Source organism: Anomaloglossus baeobatrachus, chromosome 2, assembly GCF_048569485.1.
Source record: "Anomaloglossus baeobatrachus isolate aAnoBae1 chromosome 2, aAnoBae1.hap1, whole genome shotgun sequence".
In the NCBI taxonomy this organism is placed as follows: domain Eukaryota; kingdom Metazoa; phylum Chordata; class Amphibia; order Anura; family Aromobatidae; genus Anomaloglossus; species Anomaloglossus baeobatrachus.
In genome coordinates this window covers 354,117,105-354,135,094 of record NC_134354.1, presented here as the reverse complement: position 1 = coordinate 354,135,094, position 17,990 = coordinate 354,117,105, and the positions used below count along the sequence as shown (strand labels likewise).

General features: G+C 47.1%; 2 non-coding genes across 2 annotated transcripts; both read right to left on the bottom strand.

The window, feature by feature from the left end:
- Positions 1–7,409: 7,409 nt before the first annotated feature.
- On the bottom strand, positions 7,410–7,482 carry TRNAV-CAC (transfer RNA valine (anticodon CAC)). Its single transcript has one exon. It is a non-coding gene; the product is annotated as a tRNA-Val (tRNA).
- Positions 7,483–8,398: 916 nt separating this feature from the next.
- TRNAV-AAC (transfer RNA valine (anticodon AAC)) lies at positions 8,399–8,471 on the bottom strand. The gene has a single exon. It is a non-coding gene; the product is annotated as a tRNA-Val (tRNA).
- Positions 8,472–17,990: the final 9,519 nt, after the last annotated feature.

The following is a 17,990-nucleotide window of genomic DNA, read 5'->3' as shown; positions in this document are numbered from 1 at the left end:
GCTGTGTGTAGACGGTGTTGAGTAGGGTGTCCCTGGAAAAATGCAGGTTTGTGAGGAAAGTGCAGGCGGAGACATGATGTTGCCTTCATCCAATGTTGGTGCAATTGATGTCTGAGAGAGCTGTACACACTCACTTGTTTCCCCTTCCAAACCAACTGATGACCTACCAAGCAAACTGCCTGTTGCGGTTACAGTGGTGGAAGTTGTGGGTGGAAAAACAGGTGTGACAGCTGTCCCCACAGTCCTAGAAGATGACGAGCGCGCGGATGCCATGGAAGGGGCAGGCGGTGGATGGTTCGCTCCGCTAGGCCGCATTGCAGCACGGTGAGCTTCCCACCGGGCCAAATGATATTTATTCATGTGACGATTCATGCAAGAAGTTGTCAAACAGCTGAGGTTTTGACCTCTACTAAGAGAACCCTGACAAATTTTACAGATCACATAATTTGGCCGATCTTTTTCTATGTCAAAAAAGGACCAGGCTAGGCAAGGCTTAGAGGCCATGCGACCTGTTGATCCACCCCGAATAATGCTCAGAGGCAGAGTGGTGGCTGAGGATGCAGTTGTAGACGTGCTACCAGTACTCCGACTGTGTCCAGGAAGGCGCAAGGTAACTTCGTCATCAGTTGCATCCTCCTCCACCACCTCTGTTGACCTCCTCGAGTGCCTGACTGTGGGTTGACAGTAGGTGGGATCTAGAACTTCATCATCAATTGTTGTGTTTGCACTCCCCTCCCCCTCAGACCGAGCCTCTTCTTGCCCTGACCGAATATTTAAGTTGTCATCCCAATCGGGTATCTGAGTCTCATCTTCATCAGTATGTTCCTCATTGTCTATAACCACAGGTGTTACAGTTTGTGACAAAGGGTCAACATTATGCTCAGAAACTTGGTCCTCACGGCCTGAATCAGAGTCACAAAGGTTCTGGGCATCACTGCAGACCATTTCCTGTTCTGTACTCACTGTAGCTTGGGAGCAGACCTCTGATTCCCAGGCTATAGTGTGACTGAACAGCTCTGCAGACTCAGCCATCTCAGTTCCACCATACTGTGCAGGGCTGATGGAGACTTCAGAGCTGGGAGAAAGCAAGTTTGATTGGGATGACAACTCAGAGGACTGGTGTTTTTTGGATGCGGTACTTGAAGTGGCTGAGAGGGCACTTGTTGGACCACTTGAGATCCATTCAAGCATTTTCCTTTTTTGGCCATCATCTACCTTTGTTCCTCTTGTTCGTGTCCGTAAAAAAGGGAGCACATCGGATTGTCCACGGTAATTAGTAGACATCTTACTTTTGCTGGTAGATGGTCTATCTTCAGTAGATGATAATGGAGCTTTGCCACCTTCCCCACGGACAAAACCTTTTTTGCCTTTTCCACCACGCCTCTTCCCCTTTCCACCAGCATCTGACATTTTGCCACTCATGTTGATTGCGACAAGATTGTGCACTGAAAATGTGGTAGTAAAAATTGAGAGGTGGTGTAGATTGCAGTGGTGGTCTAGCTTTATTAACAGCAGAATAATAAAGAATAAATATCCCTGACAATGCAACTACAGCCCTTAAACTGGCAGCAAAAATACTAGTATAATGGCTTAGTTATAATGAGTTGGAGTGTGCAATGCAGGTAGAGGTGCTGCAAATGTCTTTGCACTAGTGTGACTATAGCAAAGTCCAATAGCCACGTATAGGATGCCACTAGGTACACTGAGTGTTTGCTAGTATAATGGCTTAGTTATCATGAGTTGGAGTGTGCAATGCAGGCAGACGCGCTCTGCAAATGTCTTTGCACTAGTGTGACTATAGCAAAGTCCAATAGCCATGCATAGGATGCCACTAGGTACACTGAGTGTTTGCTAGTATAATGGCTTAGTTATCATGAGTTGGAGTGTGCAATGCAGGCAGACGCGCTCTGCAAATGTCTTTGCACTAGTGTGACTATAGCAAAGTCCAATAGCCACGTATAGAATGCCACTAGGTACACTGAGTGTTTGCTAGTATAATGGCTTAGTTATCATGAGTTGGAGTGTGCAATGCAGGTAGAGGTGCTGCAAATGTCTTTGCACTAGTGTGACTATAGCAAAGTCCAATAGCCACGTATAGGATGCCACTAGGTACACTGAGTGTTTGCTAGTATAATGGCTTAGTTATAATGAGTTGGAGTGTGCAATGCAGGCAGACGCGCTCTGCAAATGTCTTTGCACTAGTGTGACTATAGCAAAGTCCAATAGCCACATATAGAATGCCACTAGGTACACTGAGTGTTTGCTAGTATAATGGCTTAGTTATCATGAGTTGGAGTGTGCAATGCCGGTAGAGGTGCTGCAAATGTCTTTGCACTAGTGTGACTATAGCAAAGTCCAATAGCCACGTATAGGATGCCACTAGGTACACTGAGTGTTTGCTAGTATAATGGCTTAGTTATCATGAGTTGGAGTGTGCAATGCAGGTAGAGGTGCTGCAAATGTCTTTGCACTAGTGTGACTATAGCAAAGTCCAATAGCCACGTTCAGGATGCCACTAGGTACACTGAGTGTTTGCTAGTATAATGGCTTAGTTATCATGAGTTGGAGTGTGCAATGCAGGTAGAGGTGCTGCAAATGTCTTTGCACTAGTGTGACTATAGCAAAGTCCAATAGCCACGTATAGAATGCCACTAGGTACACTGAGTGTTTGCTAGTATAATGGCTTAGTTATAATGAGATGGAGTGTGCAATGCAGGCACACGCGCTCTGCAAATGTCTTTGCACTAGTGTGACTATAGCAAAGTCCAATAGCCACGTATAGGATGCCACTAGGTACACTGAGTGTTTGCTAGTATAATGGCTTAGTTATAATGAGTTGGAGTGTGCAATGCAGGCAGACGCGCTCTGCAAATGTCTTTGCACTAGTGTGACTATAGCAAAGTCCAATAGCCACGTATAGAATGCCACTAGGTACACTGAGTGTTTGCTAGTATAATGGCTTAGTTATAATGAGTTGGAGTGTGCAATGCAGGCAGACGCGCTCTGCAAATGTCTTTGCACTAGTGTGACTATAGCAAAGTCCAATAGCCACGTATAGGATGCCACTAGGTACACTGAGTGTTTGCTAGTATAATGGCTTAGTTATCATGAGTTGGAGTGTGCAATGCAGGCAGACGCGCTCTTCAAATGTCTTTGCACTAGTGTGACTATAGCAAAGTCCAATAGCCACGTATAGGATGCCACTAGGTACACTGAGTGTTTGCTAGTATAATGGCTTAGTTATCATGAGTTGGAGTGTGCAATGCAGGTAGAGGTGCTGCAAATGTCTTTGCACTAGTGTGACTATAGCAAAGTCCAATAGCCACGTATAGGATGCCACTAGGTACACTGAGTGTTTGCTAGTATAATGGCTTAGTTATAATGAGTTGGAGTGTGCAATGCAGGCAGACGCGCTCTGCAAATGTCTTTGCACTAGTGTGACTATAGCAAAGTCCAATAGCCACGTATGGGATGCCACTAGGTACACTAAGTGTTTGCTAGTATAATGGCTTAGTTATCATGAGTTGGAGTGTGCAATGCAGGTAGAGGTGCTGCAAATGTCTTTGCACTAGTGTGACTATAGCAAAGTCCAATAGCCACGTATAGAATGCCACTAGGTACACTGAGTGTTTGCTAGTATAATGGCTTAGTTATCATGAGTTGGAATGTGCAATGCAGGTAGAGGTGCTGCAAATGTCTTTGCACTAGTGTGACTATAGCAAAGTCCAATAGCCACGTATAGGATGCCACTAGGTACACTGAGTGTTTGCTAGTATAATGGCTTAGTTATAATGAGTTGGAGTGTGCAATGCAGGTAGACGCGCTCTGCAAATGTCTTTGCACTAGTGTGACTATAGCAAAGTCCAATAGCCACGTATAGAATGCCACTAGGTACACTGAGTGTTTGCTAGTATAATGGCTTAGTTATCATGAGTTGGAGTGTGCAATGCAGGCAGACGCGCTCTGCAAATGTCTTTGCACTAGTGTGACTATAGCAAAGTCCAATAGCCACGTATAGGATGCCACTAGGTACACTGAGTGTTTGCTAGTATAATGGCTTAGTTATCATGAGTTGGAGTGTGCAATGCAGGTAGAGGTGCTGCAAATGTCTTTGCACTAGTGTGACTATAGCAAAGTCCAATAGCCACGTATAGAATGCCACTAGGTACACTGAGTGTTTGCTAGTATAATGGCTTAGTTATCATGAGTTGGAGTGTGCAATGCAGGTAGAGGTGCTGCAAATGTCTTTGCACTAGTGTGACTATAGCAAAGTCCAATAGCCACGTATAGGATGCCACTAGGTACACTGAGTGTTTGCTAGTATAATGGCTTAGTTATAATGAGTTGGAGTGTGCAATGCAGGCAGACGCGCTCTGCAAATGTCTTTGCACTAGTGTGACTATAGCAAAGTCCAATAGCCACGTATAGGATGCCACTAGGTACACTGAGTGTTTGCTAGTATAATGGCTTAGTTATAATGAGTTGGAGTGTGCAATGCAGGCAGACGCGCTCTGCAAATGTCTTTGCACTAGTGTGACTATAGCAAAGTCCAATAGCCACGTATAGAATGCCACTAGGTACACTGAGTGTTTGCTAGTATAATGGCTTAGTTATCATGAGTTGGAGTGTGCAATGCAGGTAGAGGTGCTGCAAATGTCTTTGCACTAGTGTGACTATAGCAAAGTCCAATAGCCACGTATAGGATGCCACTAGGTACACTGAGTGTTTGCTAGTATAATGGCTTAAATATCATGAGTTGGAGTGTGCAATGCAGGTAGAGGTGCTGCAAATGTCTTTGCACTAGTGTGACTATAGCAAAGTCCAATAGCCACGTATAGAATGCCACTAGATACACTGAGTGTTTTCTAGTATAATGGCTTAGTTATAATGAGTTGGAGTGTGCAATGCAGGCAGACGCGCTCTGCAAATGTCTTTGCACTAGTGTGACTATAGCAAAGTCCAATAGCCACGTATAGGATGCCACTAGGTACACTGAGTGTTTGCTAGTATAATGGCTTAGTTATAATGAGTTGGAGTGTGCAATGCAGGCAGACGCGCTCTGCAAATGTCTTTGCACTAGTGGGACTATAGCAAAGTCCAATAGCCACGTATAGGATGCCACTAGGTACACTGAGTGTTTGCTAGTATAATGGCTTAGTTATGAGTTGGAGTGTGCAGAGGACAGGAGGGTACAGTGCCAGGATTTTGGGGCTCTGGATAGAGGAATGGAAGCCTGCCTTTCTATCCCTCCTAATAGGCAAATGCAGCGAGGAAATCCCTGACCTTGGCTACACAGACGCTGGCGCTGTTTTCAGGACCTGTCACCTTAACTCTGACCCTGCCGGTTTGAGCCCTTAAAAGGACTGCTAGAAAGTGCTCTCCCTAAGCTGTCCAGCGCTGTGTATGGAGTGCATACAGCTGTATCAGCGATAGGACTCAGGATGGAGCTGCGAAAGTGATGTCTGACACCAAAGACGCAGAAGAGGTAATGGCGTCCTGGAGGAAAATGTCCAGTTTTATAATGCAGGGACATATGACATGGACATCCTATCACACATGCCGTTGCTTCTCTGGCTAAAAGTCCACTTAGCTGTGTGTGTGTCTGGGATTGGCTGACATGCTGGCCCGCCCCACAAGACGCACGCGCTTAGGGAAGGAAGACAAGAAAAAAAAAAAAAATGGCGATCGCCATTATAGAAACAGCAGTGATCTGAAGGCGCTGTTCACGCACACTATACATTGAAATGTCATAATAGTGTGATTCACAGAGTGACTTACACTATTACAGCAGAAACCAAGCTAGGATTTAGCTGTTTTGTTGCTGCTAGAACCGTTCTCGAACGTTTCTAGAACTATCGAGCTTTTGCAAAAAGCTCGAGTTCTAGTTCGATCTAGAATTTGCCCCAAAATAACTCGAGCCTAGAACTGGAGAACCACGAACCACGAACCGCGCTCAACTCTAGTGTTAAGCAGACGTGATGACCACTACACTATGAAATCTTATGGAAAGTTACTGTGTATTGGCTAGCAGAGCAGAATTGTGACTGACGGGGCCTTTTTATTGCTGAAGGAAAGTATTTTTTGTTAATGAAACATTTACAATTTTTATTACATATTTTACCAGTTTTATTCCTACAAAGGGTTTTTGCTTAAAAGGAAGTTTACATTGAATGTGTTACTTTTTTCCACATAGTTTAGTTGTTTGCTTTTGTATTTAAAGGAACTATATATTTTGAAACAAACAGGATTTTTATAATATGGGATTATGTTTTCTGCTAAAATGGTCAATAAAAAAGAAACCCAAAATCGTAGTTCTCTTGGTGATAAAAGCCAGAATATATTATCAGTTGGCAACAAAACAAAGAATTTCATATGTTACAGGTTGATAGCAAATTACTTCAACAGCGAAAACGGCTTGTTTTTACTGGGGATTGAACCCAGGACCTTCTGCGTGTGAAGTAGACGTGATGACGACTACACTATGAAACCTGTGAAATCCTGCAAAGTAATGGCATTTAGAGACGAGTTTTGACCGCCAGGGGAAAAAAAATAATAATTTGTAGTTCTGTTTGTGATGGAAGCCAAAACATCCCGTCATACGGCAACAAAGCCAAGAACTTCATATATTGTAGTTGGATAGCGTATTATTTCAACACTAAGAACAGATTGGTTTCACTGGCGATTGAACCCAGGACTTTCTGCGTGTTAAGCAGACATGATGACCACTACACTATGAAACCTGATGAAAAGTTACTGTGTATTGGCTAGCAGAGCAGAATTGTGACTGACGGGGCCTTTTTATTGCTGAAGGAAAGTATTTTTGGTTAATGAAACATTTACAATTATTATTAAATATTTTACCAGTTTTATTCCTACAAAGGGATTTTGCTTAAATTAAAGTTTATATTGAATGTGTTACTTTTTTCTCCATAGTTTGGTCTTTTGCTTTTGTATTTATGGGAACTATATATTTTGAAACAAATAGGATTTTTATAATATGGGATTATGTTTTCTGCTAAAATGGTCAATAAAAAAGAAACCCAAAATCGTAGTTCTTTCGGTGAGGGAAGCCAAAATATATTATCAGTTGGCAACAAAACCAAGAATTTCATATATTACAGGTTGATAGCAAATTACTTCAACAGCGAAAACGGCTTGTTTTTACTGGGGATTGAACCCAGGACCTTCTGCGTGTGAAGTAGACATGATGACCACTCCACTATGAAAACTGTGAAATCCTGCAAAGTAATGGCATTTAGAGACGAGTTTTGACCGCCAGGGGAAAAAAAATAAATACATTTGTAGTTCTGTTTGTGATGGAAGCCAAAACATACCGTCATTCGGCAACAATGCCAAGAACTTCATATATTGTAGTTGGATAGCGTATTATTTCAACTTTAAGAACAGATTGGTTTCACTGGGGATTGAACCCAGGACCTTCTGCGTGTGAAGCAGATGTGATGACCACTACACTATGAAACCTTTGAAATCCTGCAAAGTAATGGCAATTAGAGACGAGTTTTGACCGCCAGGGGAAAAAAAACAAATTCGTAGCTCTGTTGGTGATGGAAGCTAAAACATCCCGTTATTCAGCAACAAAGCCAAGAACTTCATATATTGTAGTTTAATTGAGTATTATTTCAACACCAAGAACAGATTGGTTTTACTGGGGATTGAACGCAGGACCTTCTGCGTGTTATGCAGACGTGATGACCACTACTCTATAAAACCTGATGGAAAGTTACTGTGTATTGGCTAGCAGAGCAGAATTGTGACCGACGGGGCCTTTTTATTGCTGAAGGAAAGTATTTTTGGTTAATGAAACATTTACAATTTTTATTACATATTTTACCAGTTTTATTCCTACAAAGGGATTTTGCTTAAAAGGAAGTTTACATTGAATGTGTTACTTTTTTCCACATAGTTTAGTTGTTTGCGTTTGTATTTAAAGGAACTATATATTTTGAAACAAACAGGATTTTTATAATATGGGATTATGTTTTCTGCTAAAATGGTCAATAAAAAAGAAACCCAAAATCGTAGTTCTCTTGGTGATGGAAGCCAAAATATATTATCAGTTGGCAACAAAACAAAGAATTTCATATGTTACAGGTTGATAGCAAATTACTTCAACAGCGAAAACGGCTTGTTTTTACTGGGGATTGTACCCAGGACCTTCTGCGTGTGAAGTAGACGTGATGATGACTCCACTATGAAACCTGTGAAATCCGGCAAAGTAATGGCATTTAAAGACGAGTTTTGACCGCCAGGGGAAAAAAAAAAAATTTTTGTAGATCTGTTTGTGATGGAAGCCAAAACATCCCGTCATTCGGCAACAAAGCCGAGAACTTCATATTTTGTAGTTGGATAGCGTATTATTTCAACACTAAGAACAGATTGGTTTCACTGGGGATTGAACCCAGGACCTTCTGCGTGTTAAGCAGACGTGATGACCACTACACTATGAAACCTGACAAAAAGTTACTGTGTATTGGCTAGCAGAGCAGAATTGTGACTGACGGGGCCTTTTTATTGCTGAAGGAAAGTATTGTTGGTTAATGAAACATTTACAATTAATATTACATATTTTACTAGTAATGAGCGAGTACTAAAAAGCTCGGGTGCTCGAGGCTCGGGCCGAGCATCCCAAGATACTCGTGTACTCGGCCCGAGCACCGAGCCCAATGTTATCCTATGGGAGACCCGAGTATTTTTGTGAAATGACCCCCGGCAGCATGTAGAAACCCTAAAAATGGCACAAAAGTCTCAGAAGAGTGCTCAAATGACATGGCAACAGCATGGGGAAGACCCCTTGAAGCATTTATCACTCAAAAGTCACAGCTGTGAACAATTTTGTCCGCGTTTTACGCCATTTTTACGGACTCACCAGAAAACCTTCCAAAATGACCCCAAAATGATTTTTCATGGCAGAAATGTTAAGGGCACATACCCAATAGTGAGATAGAGCTGGTGTATGTTACTTTTTGAGATTAATACATGAAAGATTTTACGTAAAACATTGTGTGGCACTCCGATGTCCCTGAGAAGAGACGTACATGAAGGCCTCTTGAGTCTAATGTGCCCATTTTGAGGAAGTGAGTCTTTGTAGTATTTTCCTTTGCCAGGGCAGTCCAAAATTGTGAGGTTCACCAATGCCCCTGCATACACATGTGCATGAGGGCCTGTAAACCTGAAGTGCCCATTGTAAGGAAGTGGGTCTATTGTAGTATAGCCCTTTGGCAGGGCAGCCAAAAATTGGGAGGCTCCACGTTGTTCCTGGATAGAGACGTGCATGAGGGCCTGTAAACATGAAGTGCCCATTGTAAGGAAGTGGGTCTATTGTAGTATAGCCCTTAGGCAGGGCAGCCAAAAATTGGGAGGCTCCACGTTGTCCCTGGATAGAGACGTGCATGAGGGCCTGTAAACATGAAGTGCCCATTGTAAGGAAGTGGGTCTATTGTAGTATAGCCCTTAGGCAGGGCAGCCAAAAATTGGGAGGCTCCACGTTGTCCCTGGATAGAGACGTGCATGAGGGCCTGTAAACCTGAAGTGCCCATTGTAAGGAAGTGGGTCTATTGTAGTATAGCCCTTAGGCAGGGCAGCCAAAAATTGGGAGGCTCCACGTTGGCCCTGGATAGAGACGTGCATGAGGGCCTGTAAACATGAAGTGCCCATTGAAAGGAAGTGGGTCTATTGTAGTATAGCCCTTTGGCAGGGCAGCCAAAAATTGGGAGGCTCCACGTTGTCCCTGGATAGAGACCTGTTAGGTTCTTAGTGCCTCCGTGCTTGCATTTAAAAACCGCACGTGTGTGCCTGTTGGTGGCAGCTTTCCGCTGCACTTGTGTGCGTTTTGCAAAAACTTGGATATAACGCACAAGTCTAGTGAATACACATCAGCACAGCATTGCAAAATGCGCAAGGGCGTTGTCAACGAACAAGGAAGTGGATGTGATGGTGGTGAAGGCAGAGACCGAGGTCGTGTGCAAGCTCTAATTTCGCCACAACAAAGGGCCACATCTAGTCGCTCGCACGTCCTGTCCCAAATCCTTGGGGACTGCAGCAGTACACCGCTCTTGAACCAAGACCAGTGTCAACAGGTTGTTAGTTGGATAGCGGATAATGCTTCCAGTCAGATTGGCACCACCACAAACACTCTGTCTTCCACACGGTCAAGTGTCAGTAGCCGTGATACTGCACCGCACATTTTAGAACCTGATCCTCCTTCCTACCACCAGGCCGAGTACACGTCCACGGACATTACTGATCCCACACTTGGACACTCGGAAGAGCTGTTCGTTCACATTTCCATTCACACATTCTGGCCTCTCGCCAGCTCCTGTTGAAGTGGGCCATGACTAGATTGTATGTACAGATGCCCAAATATTTGAGCAGCCACGTTCTCACGAAGTTGGCAACGTGTCTCAACAAGGGGTGGACGATGATGAGACACAATTGTCAGTAAGTCAGGAGGAGCAGGGTGCGGAAGAGGAAGACGACGTGGTGGATGATCCAGTAACTGACCCAACCTGGCAGGAGGATATGCAGAGCGAGGACAGCAGTGCACAGGGGGAGGGAGGCGTAGCATCCCAACAGGCAGTAAGAAGCAGGGTGGTGGCCCCAGGCAGACATCAGGCAACTGTTCCCCGGAACAACATGACACAAGGTGCCTGTACAAATGTTAGGTCTTCCCGAGTCTGGCAGTTTTTTAAGTTGGCTCCAGATAATTCTAAAAAGGCCATTTGCAACACCTGCCGTGCCAGCATCAGCAGGGGTACCAAAACTAGCAGCCTGACCACCACCAGAATGATCAGGCACATGTCAGCCAAGCACCCGACTTTGTGGGATGTACAACAGAGTCGAGGAGCAGTGCTTGCTGATGTCACTGCTACATCTTCGCTTGTTGTGCATGCGAGCCAATCCCCTGTCCATGCTGCCCGCGAACAAGCCTCCTCCGGCCCTGCACCTGCAGTTGCCCACGCAGAAATAACACCATCATCAAGCACGTCCTTGTCCCAGCGCAGCGTTCAGTTATCCATTCAGCAAACCTTTGAACGCAGGCGCAAATACACTGCCAACGCCCCACATGCCACACTTCTAAATGCTAACATTTCGCGACTGCTTGCGCTGGAAATGTTGCCTTTTAGGCTGGTTGAGACAGAAGCATTCCGCGACCTGATGGTGGCAGCTGTCCCACGTTACTCGGTCCCCAGCCGCCACTATTTCTCCCGGTGTGCCGTCCCCGCATTGCATAACCACGTGTCACAAAACATCACACGTGCCCTGAACAACGCTGTTTCAGCCAAAGTCCACCTAACCACAGGCACGTGGACAAGTGCATGTGGGCAAGGCCGCTACATCTCGTTGACGTCACACTGGGTTAATATTGTGGAAGCTGGGACCCAGTCTGAGCGAGGGACGGAACACCTCCTTCACACACCAAGTTTTGCAGGCCCTACCTAAGTCAGGGTTTCACCCACACTCTACAGCTCCGGAATGTCATGCTCCTCAGCCTCCTCCTCCTCCTGCGCATCCTCATCCACTTTACCCTCCACACCAGTCCCAAGCTGGAAGTGTCGCGGGCGGAGGAGGGGACGCTGCGCTCTCCCACTGCTCGGGTCCGGCTGCCGCTGCTCTACGGCTGCTGCTGCTCGGTGGCTCGAGCGATGGCCGGATCCCGGAGGCTCGAGCGGCGCTCCTTGCCCGTGAGTGAAAAGGTGTAATACTATTGTATGTTTTGAGGATTTCGATAGCGTTAGGGCAATGACAGCCAGAGACGAGTTTGTGGTACAAGATGTTTATGATATGTAACCACGGTAGATACACAGCGGAACAAACACAGCGGAACAAACACAGCGGAACAAACACAGCGGAACAAACACAGCGGAACAAACACAGCGGAACAAACACAGCGGAACAAACACAGCGGAACAAACACAGCGGAACAAACACAGCGGAACAAACACAGCGGAACAAACACAGCGGAACAAACACAGCGGAACAAACACAGCAGAACAAACACAGCAGAACAAACACAGCAGAACAAACACAGCAGAACAAACACAGCAGAACAAACACAGCAGAACAAACACAGCAGAACAAACACAGCAGAACAAACACACGAAATACCTTCCCGAAACGGAGCGGAGGGAATTCCCGGGGCCACGCACCGGACTCCCCCAGGGAGACCACCAGAGCGAACCCCTATACAGGGACTGTCCGGCAATCAACCCCGGAAAGCCTAAATGCGCCGCAGCCGGGACACAAGGGGCAAGCGGTAAAGTCCAGAAGTGTCCGTACGGGATGAAAGTCCAGAATGGTTACGAATCGGAAGAAACCAGGCAGACGTGCTGACCAAAGACGGCAGACGGAGTCCGGGCACAGTTTGAAGAAACCGGGTGTGGTCCAGAGTCGGTCGGTAGATTTTCAGGAGGATCCAAGTAGCAGCAGCAGTAAAGCAGGAGCACACAGCAAGCAGTATACTCAGGCACTGGACTAGGCTTAGAGGCGGCCTTTTAAGCAGCTGGACAGGAAGTAGGGCAACAGAACATAAAACTCCATGTTAACCGAGGGCAAGCTCTTTCCAAAAGAGGACTGGAAAACCCGGAAACCTGACATTACTCCCCCCCCAGAAACGGCCTCAGGACGGGTCAGGGCCCGGCTTGTCCGGGTACCGTCGATGAAACTGAGCGATCTTCCGGGGTGCTCGAATGTTACCCACCGGTTCCCAGGAATCGTCCTCGGGGGCGTACCCCTGCCAACGTACCAGATACTGAAGCCGACGACGATGGAGCCGGCAGTCAATAATGTCCTCAACCACGAACTGCTCCTCGCCGTCGACCATCACAGGCGGAGGAGGAGGCACGACACGACCATGAAACGTATTGGGAGAGACGGATTTGAGGAGAGAAACATGAAAGACCGGGTGTACCTTCAGATGGTGCGGCATCCGCAGCCGACAGGCCACAGGGCTCACGATCCCGGTGATCTTGAACGGACCGATGAATTTTTGTCCCAGCTTCTGCGAAGGGACACCCAATCTCAGGTTCTTGGTGGATAACCATACAGAGTCCCCTACCTTATACATGGGTGCCGGTTTCCGGTGAGCGTCTGCCGACCTCTTGTAACGCTCCTGAGCTGTAGCCACAGTGTCCTTCAGAACCTCCAGATTTTGTCGTAGCTCTGTCAATCTGTCCTCCACCGCAGGCACTGAGACCGCAACCGGTGACCTAGGCAAAATAGTCGGATGGTAACCCAAGTTAGCAAAGAAGGGCGTTACCTTAGTGGAGCTGCTCTGAGTGTTGTTATACGAGAACTCCGCTAACGGAAGCATCTTCAACCAATCGTCCTGCAGATGGCTGACATAACAGCGAAGGTATTGTTCCAGGGTGTGATTGGTCCGTTCGGTTTGCCCATTTGTCTGAGGATGGTATGCAGAAGACAAACAGACATCAATCTGGAGTGCCGTACAAAACCCCTTCCAGAACCTAGACGTGAACTGCACGCCCCGGTCAGAGATGATCTCGTCTGGTACCCCATGCAATCGGAATACGTTCTGGATAACCAAATCCACTGTCTCTGCGGCTGAGGGAAGACCGGCACACGGAATAAAGTGAGCAGCTTTAGTCAACCGATCCACCACCACTAAAATGGTATTGTGACCGTCTGAGACGGGCAACTCCACAATAAAATCCATTGAGATAGACCCCCAAGGGCGAGATGGCACGGGTAACGGTTGGAGGAGTCCTGTAGGAGCCACACGAGGGACCTTGCACCCGGCACAAACCACACATGAGTGGACATAGTCCTTTACGTCCTTTAAACAGGTAGGCCACCAGAAAAAACGGTTCAGAAATTCCTGCGTCTTCTGTACCCCCCTATGACCAGCCAACACGGAGTCATGGACCAACTTGAGAACCCGAAGTCTTACGGCCTCCGGGACATAAATGCGTCGTTCTCTCAACCACACACCATTCCGAAGAACAAGAGTTACATCATTCGGGGGGGCAGCGAGAAATACGTCACCATCATAGGCCAGCTTGATGTCCTTCCACAAGTCCTGGTCCTGGATTACTCCAACGAAATTGGCATCCGATAACACGGTTTGAGACGGGGTTCCAGGCACGGAGTCCACGGCGTGGATTCGGGACAAGGCATCGGCTTTCCCATTACGTGAACCTGGACGGTATGTAACGACAAAATTGAACTGGTTAAGGAATAGGCTCCAACGGGCTTGCCGTGGAGACAGGCACCTGGCAGACTTAAGAAATTCCAGATTACGATGATCTGTGAGTACTATCACTTGCTGCGCGGCTCCCTGTAAGTGGTGTCTCCATTCCTTGAAAGCGGAAATAATCGCTAACAATTCTTTGTCCGCAATGTCATAGTTCCTTTCTGCAGGGGACAACCGGCGGGAAAAGAAAGCACACGGATGTAAGAGACTCTTGTCCCCAGTCCTTTGAGAAAGGATGGCCCCTAATGCGTAGTCGGAAGCGTCGACTTCCACGATAAAGGGAAGTGCGGGATTCGGATGTACCAATATAGGCGCTGAGGTAAAACAAACCTTGAGACGATGGAAGGCTTCCTGGGCCTGGGCGGACCACACAAACTTCTGTCCTTTCTTGGTTAACAGAGTGATGGGACGAACGATCTCTGAAAAATTACGGATAAAACGTCGGTAAAAGTTGGCAAAACCGACAAAGCGTTGTACCTCTTTGATGTTTCCCGGTTCCGGCCAGTCTAGAATCGCTTGTATTTTGCCAGACTCCATGTTCAGTCCCTGAGGAGAGATGACATAACCTAAGAATTGTATCTGTGAGCAATGGAATTCGCATTTCTCCAGTTTGATGTACAGGTGGTTTTCCCTCAGCCGGGTAAGTACGGTCTTGACGTGCTCCTGGTGTTCCTGTAGGGAATCAGAAAAGATTAGGATATCGTCCAGATAAATCACCATGAATTGGTCCATGATATCCCTAAAAATATCGTTAACTAGATGTTGGAAAGCCGCGGGAGCGTTACAAAGTCCAAAAGGCATCACTAGGTACTCAAAATGTCCATACCGACATCGGAACGCGGTCTTCCACTCGTCTCCGGGACGTATGCGGAGTAGATTGTATGCCCCACGGAGGTCCAATTTGGTGAATATTTTTGCCTGTTGGACCCTCTCAAATAGTTCAGGAATCAATGGTAACGGATACCGGTTCCGGATGGTTATTTTATTCAGTTCCCGGTAGTCAATACAGGGTCTTAGAGTCCCCTCTTTCTTTTTCACAAAAAAGATGGGTGCCCCTGCTGGTGAGGTAGACGGACGAATAAATCCCTTAGCTAGACTTTCATCAATGTAGTTTTTTAGTGCTTCTAGCTCAGGTGCCGCCAACGGGTAGACATGACCAAACGGGATCTCCGCCCCTGGGAGTAAGTCTATGGGGCAATCATACGGTCTATGCGGGGGAAGCCGATCGGCTTTTCTTTTGTCGCATATGTCCGCAAAGTCGTTATACACCGGGGGTAGAACAGGTACCTGTACAGTGCCCTCCGCATTCGGTGTTACTGGAACCGGAACAGTTGGACTAATGGTCGGAATACTCTGCGGTGGGAAGGATATTTCCTTAGTTTCCCAATCGATGACCGGATTTGTAGACCGTAGCCACGGAATACCTAAAATAATCGGAAAATGAGGAGAAGAAATTAGCATGAAAACAAGGGTCTCCTGCTGACCTGGCTTCATGACGCATTCTAGCGGTACGGTTTCCCGATCAACTGGTCCAGAGATTAACGGAGATCCGTCTACCGTCTCCATGGTAACCGGTGAGGCTCTTTGCTGAGTCCGGATACCGTGTTTCCTGGCAAAAGAGGAGTCCATGAAATTTCCCCCTGCCCCAGAATCTATCATTGCAGAGGTAGGTATTAGCTGTCCCTCCCACCGGATCTGAATGGGGAGCGAGCAATGGGTATATTTCCCTTCCGAGTCCTTCGGTGAGGTTGACATTACAGTCAAGGGAAATACCGCATCCAAGTGTCCACTTGCCTCAGAGATATCGGACTCTGCGTCCGTGTTGTCACACTCTGCCATGGCTGCCAATACCTTATTTGGGCGATTCGGACGTTTCGGGCAGTCGATCAAGAAATGGTCCGATTGACCGCAATAGAAACACAAACGCTCACGGAGCCGGTGTTCGCGACGTTCATTGGTCTCTCGCTTTTGCAGAGAGTCCACTTGCATAGGAACGTCCTCGGCCTCCCATGGCGTCCTGAGAGCGGGTTCTCTGGAAGGAAATGCAAAGTTGTTTACACGGTTTACAGCTGCCCATTTTTCCTGTCTACGTTCCGTCAAGCGGGTATCAATACGCACACAGTGCTGGAGAAACAGTTCAAAATCCCCTGGAGATTCAGAACGAGCTAACTCGTCCTTGATGGTACCGGACAACCCCTTTCTGAAAACAGACAATAATGCATTGTTTCCCCAGTCGGTGTCTACCACTAACCTCTTAAATTCAGTGGCGTATTCAACGACAGAACGCTTTCCCTGACGTAAGGAAAGGAGAGCCGATTCAGCGGTAGCACGGCGATTCGGATCATCAAACATCTGCGCCATTGCGGTCAGAAAATCATCTAGGTGATTTAAACGGATGTCCCGGTTCTCTATCATAGGATTAGCCCAAGCCAGTGCTCGTGAGGTTAATAACATAATTATACATAACACTTTGGACCGGTCAGAACGGTAATAATCGGCATGTACATCAAAAAACAGTATACATTGGTTCACAAATCCACGAAACTGACTACGGTCACCATTGAAACGGAATGGGGGTAACCTAGGCATACCGGCAGCTGATACGGACGTAGTGGGGCCGGCTTCCTGAGCCTCCACTCTGACTTGCAAGTCCTGTATAGCCGGACCCAGTACCTGGTGATCATGGCCCAGCTGTGCCTCCACATCTCTAAGTTTAGTCTGCACCACCTCCATCTCCTGCTGCAGGGAGTTAATCATAGAAAAGAGCTGATCTACTCGTGTCTCAGTCATTGCCCCAGCGAAATCCTCTTGTGGCCTGAGTATAATGTAATACTATTGTATGTTTTGAGGATTTCGATAGCGTTAGGGCAATGACAGCCAGAGACGAGTTTGTGGTACAAGATGTTTATGATATGTAACCACGGTAGATACACAACGGAACAAACACAGCAGAACAAACACACGAAATACCTTCCCGAAACGGAGCGGAGGGAATTCCCGGGGCCACGCACCGGACTCCCCCAGGGAGACCACCAGAGCGAACCCCTATACAGGGACTGTCCGGCAATCAACCCCGGAAGGCCTAAATGCGCCGCAGCCGGGACACAAGGGGCAAGCGGTAAAGTCCAGAAGTGTCTGTACGGGATGAAAGTCCAGAATGGTTACGAATCGGAAGAAACCGGGCAGACGTGCTGACCAAAGACGGCAGACGGAGTCCGGGCACAGTTTGAAGAAACCGGGTGTGGTCCAGAGTCGGTTGGTAGATTTTCAGGAGGATCCAAGTAGCAGCAGCAGTAAAGCAGGAGCACACAGCAAGCAGTATACTCAGGCACTGGACTAGGCTTAGAGGCGGCCTTTTAAGCAGCTGGACAGGAAGTAGGGCAACAGAACATAAAACTCCATGTTAACCGAGGGCAAGCTCTTTCCAAAAGAGGACTGGAAAACCCGGAAACCTGACAAAAGGGGTGGTTTGGGTTTTGGGGATATTGTCCGTGACGCCACCCACGGTTGTGGTGATTGTGTGGACACCACCGCTGCTCTGGACGTGGATCCCGGGAGCCTGTGACAGGGAGCAGCTTTGTTGTTATTTCTCCCCTCCGTGGGTAGGGGGGTTGGTTGTCCCGGGGCCCGGTGATGGGGTAGAGATGGATGACAGGCGGGTTGCGGGGCCTGATGAGGTGCAGGGTCGCAGGGGCAGCGCTGTGCCGCACGGCACGGAGGTACTCACTCAGCCCAATGATGATGACACAGTTCACGGTAA